The 14259-nt window shown below is 35.0% G+C and overlaps 2 long non-coding RNA genes across 2 annotated transcripts in view; one reads left to right on the top strand and one right to left on the bottom strand.

The window, feature by feature from the left end:
* LOC119534217 overlaps positions 1-14259 on the top strand; it is a 192144-nt gene that overhangs the window by 133704 nt on the left and 44181 nt on the right. The window lies entirely within an intron of this gene.
* Positions 1-14259, bottom strand: part of LOC119534216 — a 217297-nt gene that overhangs the window by 49082 nt on the left and 153956 nt on the right. The window contains exon 4 of the long non-coding RNA XR_005216985.1: positions 6157-6371. This is a non-coding gene — a long non-coding RNA (uncharacterized LOC119534216). The remainder of the gene's footprint in view (positions 1-6156; positions 6372-14259) is intronic.

Genomic DNA, 14259 nt, shown 5'->3' on the forward strand with positions numbered 1-14259 from the left:
ATCACCACAATCTATCTCTGAACATTTTCCTTACATCAGAAAGAACCAGAACAACAATAAAAAATAAAAGTGAAAAAAGAACACCCAAATCATCCCCCCATCCCACCCCATTTGTCCTTTAGTTTTTATCCCCATTTTTCTACTCATCCATACACTAGATAAAGGGGGTGTGATCCACAAGGTCTTCACAATCACACTGTCACCCCTTGTAATCTACATTATTATATAACTGTCTTCAGGAGTCCAGACTGCTGGGTTGGAGTTTGGTAGTTTCAGGTATTCACTTCTAGCTATTCCAGTACATTAAAACCTAAGAGGTGTTATCTATATAGTGCATAAGAATGTCCACCAGAGTGACCTCTCGACTCCATTTGAAATCTCTCAGCCACTGAAACTATTTCGTCTCATTTTGCATCCCCCTTTTGGTCAAGAAGATACTCTCAGTCCCATGATGCCGGGTCCACATTCATCCCCAGGAGTCATATTCTGCATCAAGGCATATCAATTTTAATGGTCTTTTCACACAAGCAATTTTTGGTTTTCTTGACTTTTTGAAGTGTTTTTTTCTGTTTTCATTTTCATTGATTTCTCCTCTTATTTCCTTCCTCTTGCTTCCTTGGATTTAATTCGCTCTTCTATTTCTAGTTTCTTATAGTGGAAGCTAAGATTATCGATTTGAGATCTTTCTTGTTTTCTCATCTAACTTTTAAGTGCTATAAATTTCTCTATAAACACTGCTGTTCTTCCGTACCATTCTGCATTTTCATTCTTGTTCAATTATAAACATTTGCCAATTCCTCTTGTGATTTCTTCCTTGGCTCATTGGTTATTTAGAAGTGAGTTGTTTAATTTCCAAATATTTTGAGATTTTCCAGATACCTTTCTGCTATTGATTTCTAGTTTAATTCTATTATGGTCAGAGAATATACTTGTATAATTTCAAATATGTTGAATTAGCTGATATTTGTTTTATGGCCCAGAATATGGTCTATCTTAGTAAATGTCTATGAACATAAAAAATAACGTGAGTTCTGCTGTAGCTGGATGGAAAGTCCTTTAGATGCCACTTACATTAAGTTGGTTAATAGTGTTAAGACCTATACCATTGCTGATTTTCTATTTACTTGTGCTTCTGTTTACTAAGAGAGGAATGTTGGTGTTTCCAAATATAATTATGCATTTTTTCCTATTTCTCATTTCAGTTCTGTCAAAATTTATTTTATGCATTTTGAAGATCTATTATTGGGTGCATGCACATTTGAGATTGTTGGGTCTTTTGATGAATTAATCCTTTATCATTATGTAATGTTCTTGTAATTGCTGTTACTATTCTTTGTTCTGAAGGCTACCTTGTCTGCTATTAGTATAGTTTCTCCAGATCTTTTCTTAATTTTTGTTTGCAAGGTATATTTTCTTTAATATCTATTTTACTTTTCTCAAGTTCTATGCCTTTGTTTAACTTGGATTTCATGTCAACAGCAAAGTTAAGTCTTCTTTTTTTTATAGCCAGTAGGATGAACTGCATTTTAATTACAATTTTTAGATCATTTACATTTAATGTAATTTTATATAGTTGGATTTAAATTTTCCATTTTTCTAGTTGTTTTAATTTGCCCCATCTCTTTTCTGTTTATTTTTCCTCTTTCCTCTCTTCTTTTGGATTAGCAAAGTTTTTTTTTTTAATATTTCATTTTATTTCCACTATTAGCATATTAACTTATAGCACTGTTTATATTTTTAGTGGTTGATCTAGAGTTTATAATATACATCTACAACTTATTACAGTTACTTTAAAATATTATAACATCACTTCATGTATAGTGTAAGAATCTTTCAACTATATATTATATTTCCTTCCTCCCATATTTTGTGCTACTGTCCTCATACTTCTACATGTTATTAACCCAATAGTACATTGTTAGCTTTTTACTTGAGATTTAAAAACTTAAAATAATAAAAATTTGTTTTGTATTATTCTATTTTTTGCCATTTCCAGTGCTCTTTCTTTTTATTTTTGCAAAGATCCAAGTTTCTACCTAATGTCACACTTCTGCCTGAATAACATTCTTTAATATTTCATGTAGTTCAGTTCTGAGGCAATGATTTTTCTCAGCTTTTATTTGACTGGAGAAGTATTTATTTCACCTTCACCTTTGAAAGCTATTTTCTCTAGGTATTGAATTCTACATGAAAATAATTCAAAGACATCACTCCATTCTCTTCTGGCTTGCAAAATTTCTAAGAAGTTAGCTGTAATGCTTCTCTTTGTTCCTCAGTATGTGATGTTTCTTTTACCTCTTACTACCTTCAAGATACTGTCCTTATCCTTGTTATTTTAGCATTTGACTATAATATTTCAAATTATCTCTTTCTTTCTCTTCCTCCCTCCCTCTTTCCTTCCCTCTCCTTTCCTCTCTTCTCCTCTCTCTCCATCCCTTCTTCTCTTCTTCATTCCCTTTTTTCTTTCTTGCCTGCCTGCCTGCAGTTCTCTACACTTCTTGGACTCATGCTTTGTTCTATTCAATTAATTTAGGAAATCATCAGTTATTATCTCTTCACATATTCTTCTGCCCACTTCCTACTCATATCTCCTTCTGAAACTACATTTCCATGTATGTTAGATTTGCCAGTATTTTCCACAGTTCTTGGAAGCTCTGATCTGTTATTATTTTTAACTATTTTTTTTTCTCTTTATGTTTTGGTTTGAATAATTTCTATCAATCTATCTACAAGTTCATTGACTCCTCAGCTGTATATAGTTTGCTGATAAGCTTATGAGAATAATCCTTCATCTTTGATATGTTTTTTTAATTTTTATGATTTTCATTTGACTCCTTTTTATACTTTCTATATCTCTGTTGAAATTGCCCATCATTGATGCATGTTGTCTACCTTTTAAACTTAATCTTTTATACGGATTATGATTATTTAAAATACCTAAAATACCTGGTTACTAGTTTCAACATCTGGTTCATCTCTCAGTCTGGTTCTGTTGATTGCTTTATTACATGAAAATAAGTTTTCTTTTTCCCTTGTGTGCCAAAATTGTTTTCTTTAATGTCATGCATCATGTGTAAAGTAACACTAGAGACTGAGATAAATAGTATTTATGCTTGGAAATAGGTGCATGTCTTCTGTTAGGCTGTCAGTTAGGGGATTAAATAAATCTAGTCAATAGTTGAAGCTGAGTTTGGGCTTTGTTGTTGCTATCATTATTCTCAGGCTTGGAGTAGGAATTAATGTCTGGAAGATTTCTCTCATTTATCCTCCTCCACATTAGCCTTCAACAGTTCATAACCTACGAATACAGGGTTTCTCTCTCCATTTTTTGCTCCTTCCCAGGGATAGACTACTATTTGTTACTTGGTGCTAAGTTAATAGCAGTACCATAATAGAGTGCCGTTCTCTGTTTCCTTGCCCAGCCCATCTTAGACAGGGCCTGTATCCTTGGGCCTTGGAAATGGGACTTTGTCAATATTCCTCCTCCTCCTCCACCTCACCCTAACTCCCAACATGTCAGTCAAACTCATCCTTGTATCTGTTGCAGGTCTTGGGCAGAAGACAGTTTCCTTCTGTACCACCAGTGGTAGAAGATCTCTGCTTTTTATTGGTATAAAATCCTGGGCCAAGAGGTTTTCCTGATTCTCCCCCTGGAGCAGGGGGCTTTTGATTCTTTCCTTCACAGAGCCATGGATCTTTGCCTGGCTTCTTCTGGTGAAATGGAAAGTTTCCTCTCTTCCTCCAGAAACAGAGAGGTTTTATTTCCTAAAAGCAGTGGATATTCATCTGGGTTCTGGGAGTGCGAGGTTCCTCCTCTCCTCCAGAAGCTTAGTTTTTGTTTCATGTGTGTGAAGGGTCCAGGAAAGTGGGTGGTATTTCAAGCCTGCTCACAGTCACAGCTGAGCCTTCCTGCTCAAGTGAGCCACTGAGGATGGCTCTCTCTGGTCTCTTACTCTACTCCCAAACTTTCTCATAAGCAACTGGTAGACGTCCATGAATAAGAATTTTCCCTTGTGTCTTGGGCACCAAGTTGTTCTACACTGATAATACTCACTACTGGGCCTTTAGGAATTCATTAAAATTTTATTTGATTTCTTCATAACCACTTCTATTGTGGTTAACCTCCTTCTTGGATCTACTATGGTGCCATGGTACATAGTTCATATGTAACATCTCTTCCTTGGAGGAGCTTGTTACTCTTGGAATTTAGTGCACTTTGGTGTCTTGTGACCTCAGGTAACTTGATGGGTTCAAGAAAAGTTATGATTTGTAGATTATCTAGATTTTTCTTTTTGTTAGGAAGAGAGTGGTATTCTCTTGTGGCTATCTACATATTCAGCTAATTGTTATGTTTTTAAATTTGCTTTTCCCTGATTTCTAATGAGTTTGGGTAAGTTTTTCTTACCTTCACTGCTATCCCTATTTTTTCTGCGAAATGTCTGTTCATGTACTCAGTGCATTTTCCTTGATGCATTTTTCTATGATGTGTTTTTTATATTCTATACATTAATCTTTTGTTAATTACATGAATGGCAAAAGATTTGTAGAGTCATGGACTCTTTTTTACTCTCATGATGGTATTTTCTATGAACAAAGTTCTTAATTTTAATGCAGTAATATTAAAAATATTTCATGTTGAGATTTACAGTTTCTGTGTTTTAAGAAAATTTTCCTATGTTGTCATCTAAAGCTGTTCTCTTTTTAAATTTTGCCTTTCACATTTAAATCTTTTTTTCCACTTGGATTTGATTTTTACATATAGCATGAGGTATAGGACAAATATCATTTTTTTCACATGTGACCCAGAACTGTTTTGAACAGTCCTTCATTTTTCCACTGATCTGCAGATCAACTTCCATCATCTACCATGTTATCATATATATATATATATGATAACACACCCACACATTCATACGTATATAAATATATGCATGTGTTTTGGGGTTTTCTATTAATTTCAAATAATAGAAATAAAAACAGTGTTTGAAATGTTTTTGAAAGAAGGCCACAACCTTAACTATGTTGTAGGGAACCAAATATTTCCTTAGCATCTACTCTAGGTCAAACTATTACACGCTGATGCCTTCCTTTCTAGAATTAGGAAATGTAATTTTTCTACTGCCACACAAATGCTAAGTAGCAGAGTTGAGATTATATTTATATATTATGTTGTGGTCTATCCATATGATTCTAAGTTCATACCTTAATCAGTGTGTAGACAATAAACATAGAAAAACAAGATACAGTCCCTGTTCTCAGTCCACTACACTGTAGACAGAGGATAGTCACGCAAACAGATTCTTTCGATGTATGCTTAAGTTGCTATGGGAACTCAGAGCTTCCATATGGTTCTCCCGAGTCCTCTTTCTCTACATTATGCTGCCATTCACCAGAGAATGTGCCTGCTAATATATGCACTACAGTCTACAGCGAATAAAAATAATTATGCTTCAGTCACAAGGTTCCTCCAGAAGGTGCTATTCTTTTTAAGATACCACTAGTGATGCAAAATGGAAAATGTGTACATTTTCATTTATCTCATGGCCATGAATAAATTTAATTGAATTTCTAATAAAGTTTGAAAGTAACAGCAAAATTGGAAATATAACTTAAACATTTGCTAAAAGTTTTTCTGTATAGGGGACATCATCTAAGAGTCTATCTTCAATCATGACAAATGTGATTTCTAAAACAGCCCATGATTCCATAAAAACATAATCTTTTTTGACATATTATCAAATACAGATTTTCTCCAAGGTAAATGTCACATTCAGAATCCCAAGTGACTTATATTCTAAGTAGTTATGCCCAATATTGTTAAAAATGTGTATCTTTTCCTCATTAATTTAGAAATGATTCTACTTTAGGTATCTACCATTAAGAAAGTCTTCAGATAGTTGGTCCTTTTCTTATTCCAGAACACTAACGTGTTTTGAATGATTTTGCTTGACATATGAAATTAAGAAAAAGTATTTGTTACAGAGTGTCTTTTATTTGAGCACAGTGTCAATCCCTTTGTCGTAGCATGCTGATGAATTGAACAGAATGACTGAGAATGTGATATAAATAGCCTAGGAGTAAATTTTGATATACTGATAGGAAGGATTGCCTAGTGAATTCACATTTTTAGTTAAGTCCACACTTTATTCAAATTACCTGGGTTTTTACCAAAATGTCCTTTTTTCTGTTCCAAGATTCCATCCAGGATACCACATTACTTGTAGTTGTCCATTCTCCTTAGGCTCCTCTTGGCTGTGACAGCTTCTCAGGCTTTCCTTGTTTTTGAAGCCTTGACAGTTTTAAGGATTACTGGTCAGGTATCTTGTAGAATGTCCCTCAATTGTGATTTGCCTGTTTTCCTCCTGGTTAGGCTGGGGTTATGGGTTTGGGGAGAAAGACCACAGAAAGAAAGTACCATTTTCATCATATCATATCAAGAGTACACACTTATCACTGTCAATGTTAATCTTGTTCACCTGGCTGAGGTAGTGTCTGTCAGGTTTCTCCTCTATTCATACCATTTCCTCTCCCCTCTTCCATACTATATTCTTTGAAAGGAATCATTATGCACAGCCTACATTTAAAGTGCAGAGTATCTACATAAATTATTTGGAATTTTTCTGCACAGGAGACTTTTAATTATTCAATTATTTAGATCAGTATGGACACGGGTGTGAATGCAATTTTTATTTCATAGTTTCCATTTTTTAGAAAAGAGGGATTTGAAGTTTTAAAAGTAAAAGTCATCCTTGTAAAAAGCAAACATAAATTAAAATCATTGAGGAATCCAAGGAAAACTTATTGGAAGAAAATATGATTTTAAGGGAAAACTAATGTCAAATAATGCAGAAAAATGTTTTCTACTACTTAATATAGGATATAAATATATATATTTATAAAATATATTTATTACAAGATATATTTAAGATAAATTTAATATAAAATATATTAATAGAAGATAAATTTAATATGAGATATAATAAAGCCAGAAAATACAAGCCACATAACCCAAAGTGGAAATTTAGAAATTATCTGGCAACTCCAATCAGTGTGTAAGAAAACACAACTCAAGGGTCCAGACAGAAGTTGGGGCCCACTTTGAGAACTTTGCCTATTTTATTGATCAAGTTAAAATTAGTAATTGTTAATTGTAGCATTCAGTTGGACAGAGTGAAAACTATTATATCATATTTAAATACAACAAAATTTCATTGATTCATAAAAGAACATATCAAACAAAATATATGAAAAAATCATAGAAACTTTAAAGAATTTCTATATTATTTAATGTCAAATATAGCCTATATGTATTAAATACAAATGCAGATTATGGTGTAAAATGACTAATGCAAAAATTACAAATGTCACTTGTTTCAAAGTATGTAATCATGAATCCTAAGGAGAAATGTCCTTAAAAATGATAATAATTGCTTGACTTAGAATTTGAAATAATATTGAAGGAATAATTATACTTTTGACCTTTTTGTAAGCTATGAAAGGCTCGCCCTTATGATTAAAATGCCAAAAATGTGAGAAGGAAAAAATAACTTTAATTTCCTACTAAATAAAATTGCATGTTGAATCCAAATTAGAGATAGGATCTCTTTTTTAAAGAAGAGACATGTGACTGGATAAAATATGTACAAAATGTATATTCAAATTTAATTTCAAACTTCATTTTTTTATAGGTGAGAGTTGTGGGTGAGAGTTTAACTAACTTATATCAAGTATTAATAAAACACTGACTACAACCCTAACCAGTTGAGCAAAAAATGATGGGCAACCCTGAAAAGCAATTCTGAGGCTCTGGGAACACTAGATGCTGTGCAATACTACAACATACATTTTATGGTTTAAACACATTTGTTAATCAAAGACACAGTGTGAAATGGACAGAAACTCTAAATCCTCAAATTCTCCATCAGTTTCAGTCCATGAAAATGCTAACATTTTATTCCCAAGCATCTACAACATATCCTCTATGAAAAACTGAGTTTGTTCTCACTCAAGACCTTGAAGATACCACCCCTTTTGTTCCTTTCATACAAGGCCTAGAAAGAAAACTGGACTAAACAACCTTTTCTGGGTCCTGTCTGTTGGACACCATCTTAGCTTTTCCTTTCTGAAACTTATCACACAAATGGCAAAGGTAGAAAAACGGAAATGTAAAAGAGAATTCCTTCCTCCTCAAAATAGATAACTAAGCTCATGCTGAATGCTCCTTTCCTCCTGGTCCTTTTGTCCCACTTGGACTTCAAGAGATGATTAGCTGATACAGGAGAAACAGAATTGCAGGCTTGTAGGAAGAAAAAATATCTAATTCTGATATTGTCACAATTAATTATTCCTTTATTCTTCTAATTAAAAGTCAAGCACTTACTAAAACCACTTAATGTTGAGTCACTGAGAAATATATTTTGTTTTGTTTTTGAATAGAATCAGAACAATACCAGAAAAAGAGGATTGGAAACCTTGATCTCTCTCCAATGAGAATATGACCAAGAATACCTGCAGCACAAGACACCTGTATCTGCTGCTTCTATAGATTTTTTTTTACATTTTCTATTCTGAAATATAACATAGATACAGAAAAGTACAATTAAACAAGTATCTATGGAGCAAATTTCAAAGAGTGTTATGGGTTACAGTTCCACCATTTCAGTTATTTCCTTCTAGCAATTCTAATATCCTAGAAACTAAAAAAAAAAAAACAAAAATTATATAAAAATTCAGTATTCATAATACTTTGTTAAATCTTATCTTGTCTGTTGCTACCCCTCCCTCTCATTTGATCACTGTCTCAATCTTCAGAGATATCTGGCAGTGACCACCATAACTTGTTCATACTGAAAAGGGGTGTTGACATTATGGTGAAGGGGGATGCATCTGGTTGATGTTCTTGAAGAGGCTTTTTTTTGCCTCTGGGTTTTGGGACTTTTCAGGCATAGGAACACTCTGGAGGTTTTAGGTTTCTGAAAAATAAACTTAGTGAGTAAAACTTTTATCGAGTCCAGAAAGGGGCAAATGTATTCTTTTTTTTTTTTAATTAAATTCAGTTTTATTGAAATAATTTTGCACACCATACAATCATCCATGGTATACAATCCACTGTCCACAGTATGATAACATAGTTATGCGTTCATCACCACAATCTATCTCTGAACATTTTCCTTACATCAGAAAGAACCAGAACAACAATAAAAAATAAAAGTGAAAAAAGAACACCCAAATCATCCCCCCATCCCACCCCATTTGTCCTTTAGTTTTTATCCCCATTTTTCTACTCATCCATACACTAGATAAAGGGGGTGTGATCCACAAGGTCTTCACAATCACACTGTCACCCCTTGTAATCTACATTATTATATAACTGTCTTCAGGAGTCCAGACTGCTGGGTTGGAGTTTGGTAGTTTCAGGTATTCACTTCTAGCTATTCTAATACATTAAAACCTAACAGGTGTTATCTATATAGTGCATAAGAATGTCCACCAGAGTGACCTCTCGACTCCATTTGAAATCTCTCAGCCACTGAAACTATTTCATCTCATTTTGCATCCTTCTTTTGGTCAAGAAGACACTCTCAGTCCCACGATGCCGGGTCCGCAGTCATCCCCAGGAGTTGTATTCTGCATTGCCAGGGAGATTTGCAACCCTGGGAGTCGGGTCCCACGTAGTGGGGAGGGCAGCGAGTTCACCTGTCGAGATGGCTCAGTTAGAGAGAGGGCCACATCTGAGCAACAACAGGTACTCAGGGGGGACTCTGAGGCACAACTACATGCAAGTTTAGACTCTCCTTTGCGGTAACGAGCTTCATAAGGGCAAGTCCCATGATCGAGGGCTCAGCACATCAAACCGCCAGTCCCAATGTTTGTGACAACATCAACACCAGTCCAGGTAAGGATGTCCAACACATCCACACCTTCCCCCAGATCCTCGAGGCTGGGGAGGGGGAGGCTGTAAATATATTTTTTATTATCTGCCCAAATTACTCTTGGATGTGTCACTATTTCACTCCAGCCTACACTAACCTACCGTATCTCACTTCCTATTCAAAGTTCCATACAATTGTGGTGTTTGAACAAATCGATTGTAGAGTTGTACCGTTTAGAAAATTTAGATCCTGTACCAAATAGGTATCTCTTCCCTTGGTCTCACACGGAAGTTGAAGTTTTAAAACACAATCAGTTTCAACCTTTACCCTTTGGCTTGGCTTGCCCTGGTCTTAACCAGACCTGCTTCATTCATATCACTAATTGAAGTCTGGGCTCTTTTTCAGCTTTTTTTTTTTTTGACAGTGGCTGTATGCACTAATACTGACATTCATATCTGCCGAGCTCTAGCTCTGAGTTTCAGGTGTCTCAGAGATATGCATTGTTCCAGAGACCAATCAGGTTATATGCTAGGGGATCAGCATCTCAAAGTTTAGAGATAGGCATTACAATTCAGGGATAGAGTTAACTTGCTGTAAGAGCTTACAATCTAGGGACTATTACAATTATTATGTCCATGTTAGGCTATGTTCTAAGATTCAATTCTGAGTTTACGCACTGTAGTTAGTCCATATTGGTGAGGCATCATCCCTGTCACCATGTTTTCTCCAACACTTTTACTCCTATATATATATTTTCCTACAATTTTATAGAGTTATATTCACATACCATACATTTATCCACAGTGTACAATCAGTTGTTAATGGTATCATCATAAAGTTGTACATTTATCACTACAATCAGCACTTGAACATATTGATTACTACAAGAAAAATTGTTTTTTTTTAGCAATAAAAAAATGATAAAAAGAAAAATAACATGTCATACAATACAATATACTAGTAAGGACAGCAAATAACACCACTACCAAGAATCCCATATCCTCCCCTATATCCCCCTCATACACATTTAGAATTGGCATATTGCTTTTGTTACATTTAATGGAGGTATATTACAATGTTACTGTTGGCCATAGACTCCAGTTTGCTTTGATTATGTTTTTCCTGAATACCATCCCCTTTTCAACTCTCTACATGGTTTACATTAATTTGCTTTCCCACATGCAAAAACATTTTTATATTTGTATATTTAGTAACAGTCATTGGCCACTCCAGTTTTTGCCAAGTTATACAGTCCCAGTCTTTATCATCTATCTTTAACCTCTGGTGTCATACATTCTCCTATCCCACCTTTTCCAGCTTTACTCACAGACATCATTGTTCAGTGTACTTACAATACTGTGCTACCATCACACAGTATTATGCTATCTATTTCTGGATCTATGCAATCAATCCTAAACATTCTGTAGTCCTTCAGAATCAAATGGCTGGTCTCTGCCCTCTTTCTATCTCCTGGTTGCCTGTGTTGTCAGCTTTTAACTCCCAAAGTTTGTTCATTAATGTCTGTTCATATTAGTGAGATCATACAGAATCTGTCCTTTTGTTTCTGGCTAACTTCACTCAACATAATGTCCTCAAGGTTCATCCACATTATTACATGATCCATGTCTTTGTTCTGTCTTACAGCTGCATAATATTCCATCATATGTCTATACCACAGTATGTTTATCCACTCGTCCTTTGATGGACATTTGGGCTGTTCCCATCTCTTGGCAATTGTGAATAATGCTGCAATAAACATTGGTTTACAAATGTCTGTTTGTGTCTTAAGTTTCAGTTCCTCTGAGTATATACCTAGCAATGGAATAGCTGGGTCATATGGCAAATCTATATTTAGCTTCTTGAGGACCCTCCACACTGTTGCACCATTCTACATTCCCACCAACAATGAATAAGTGTGCCTCTTTCTCCACATCCTCTCCAGCACTTGTCATTTTCTGTTTTTTGGATAATGGCCATTCTGGTAGGTGTGAGATGATACCTCATTGTGGTTTTGATTTGCATTTCCTTAATAGCCAGTGAAGTTGAGCATTTTTTCACATGTCTTTGAGCCATCTGTATTTCCTCTTCAGAAAAATGTCTGTTCATGTCCTTTGCCCATTTTTTAACTGGATTGTTTGTCTTTCTGTTATTGACATGCAGGATTCCTTTATATATTCGGGATATTAAACCCTTGTCTGATATGTGGTTTCCAAATATCATCTCCCATTGTGTAGGTTGCCTTTTTACTTTTCTGACAAAGTCCTTTGATGTACAAAAGTGTTTAATTTTGAGGAGATCCCATTTGTCTATTTGTTCTTTGGTTGCTCGCACCTTCGGTGTGAGGTGTAAGAAACCACCTCCTATCACAAGATCTTTAAGATATTGCCCTACATTTTCTTCTAAGAGTTTTATGGTCTTGGTGCTAATGTTTAGGTCTTTGATCCACTTTGAGTTAATTTTGGTATAAGGTGTGAGATGGACATCCTCTTTCATTCTTTTGGAAATGGATATCCAGTTCTCCAAACACCATTTATTGAACAGGCTGCTCTTTCCCAGTTGCTTCGGCTTCACTGCCTTATCAAAGATCAGTTGTCCATAGATGCGAGGGTCTACTTCTGAACACTCAATTCGATTCCATTGATCAGTATATCTGTCCTTATGCCAGTACCATGCTGTTTTGAGCACTGTAGCTTTGTAATATGCTTCAAAGTCAGGTAGTGTGAGACGGCCCACTTCATTCCTCTTTCTCAAGACATTTTTGGCTATTCGGGGCACCTTACCCTTCCAAATAAATTTAGTTATTGGTTTTTCTATTTCTGTAAAGTAAGTTGTTGGGATTTGAATTGGAATTGCATTGAATCTGTAAATCAGTTTAGGTAAAATTGCCATCTTAACTATATTTAGTCTTCCAATCCATGAACATGGTATGTTCTTCCATTTTTTCAGGTCTTGTTCAATTTCTTTTAGCAGTTTCTTATAGTTTTCTATGTAAAGGTCTTTTGTGTCCTTGGTTAAGTTTATTCCTAAATACTTCATTCTTTGGGTTGCTATTGTAAATGGGATTTTTTTCTTGATTTCCTCCTCTTGTTGCACATTACTTGTGTATAGGAACACTACAGATTTTTGCGTGTTGATCTTGTAGCCTGCTACTTTCCTGTATTCATTGACTAGTTCTAGTAGCTTTGCTGTAGATTTTTCTGGATTTCCTACATATAGAATCATGTCATCTGCAAATAGTGAAAGTATCACTTCTTCCTCTCCAATTTGGATGCCTTTTATTTCTTTTTCTTGCCTAATTGCTCTAGGTAGAACTTCCAGCACAATGTTGAATAACAATGGTGACAGTGGGCATCCCTGTCTTGTTCCTGATCTTAGAGGAAAAGCTTTCAGTCTCTCCCCATTGAGTGTGATGTTAGCTGTGGGTTTTTCATATATTGCCTTTATCATATTGAAAAAGTTCCCTTCTATTCCTATCCTTTGAAGTGTTTTCATCATGAAAGGATGTTGAATTTTGTCAAATGCCTTTTCTGCATCAATCGAGATGATCATGTGGTTCTTCTGCTTTGAATTATTGATGTGGTGTATTACATTAATTGATTTTCTTGTGTTGAACCTGCCTTGCATACCTGGAATAAATCCCACCTGGTGGTGGTGTATAATTCTTTTAATGTGCTGCTGGATTCGATTTGCGAGTATTTTGTTGAGGATTTTTGCATCTATATTCATTAAATAAATTGGTCTATAATTTTCTTTTTTTGTAGTATCTTTGGTTTTGGTATTAGGGTGATGTTGGCTTCATAGAAAGAGTTAGGTAGCTTTCCCTCTTCTTCAATTTTTTTGAAGAGTTTGAGCAGGATTGGTACTAATTCGTTCTTGAATGCTTGGTAGAATTCACATGTGAAACCATCTGGTCCTGGGCTTTTCCTTTTTGGGAGCTTTTTGATGACTGACTCAATCTCTTTACTTGTGATTGATTTGTTGAGGTCATCTATTTCTTCTTGAGTTAATGTTGGTTGTTTTTGCTTTTCTAGGAAGTTGTCCATTTCATCTAAGTTGTCTAGTTTATTAGCATATAGTTGCTCATAGTATCTTCTGATTATCTCCTTAATTTCTGCAGGGTCGGTAGTTATATTTCCTTTCCCATTTCTGATTCCATTTATTTGCATCTGCTCTCTCTTTTTTTTTGTTAGCCTAGCCAGTGGTCCATCGATTTTATTGATTTTCTCAAAGAACCAACTTCTGGTTTTGTTGATTCTCTCTATTGTTTTCCTGTTCTCAATTGCATTTATTTCTGCTCTAATCTTTGTTATTTCTTCCCTTCTGCTTGCTTTGGGGTTAGTTTGCTGTTTTTTCTCTAATTCCTCCAGGTAAGCAATTAACTCTTCAA

The sequence above is a fragment of the Choloepus didactylus genome, chromosome 5 (genome assembly GCF_015220235.1).
Source record: "Choloepus didactylus isolate mChoDid1 chromosome 5, mChoDid1.pri, whole genome shotgun sequence".
NCBI classification, from domain to species: Eukaryota; Metazoa; Chordata; class Mammalia; order Pilosa; family Megalonychidae; genus Choloepus; species Choloepus didactylus.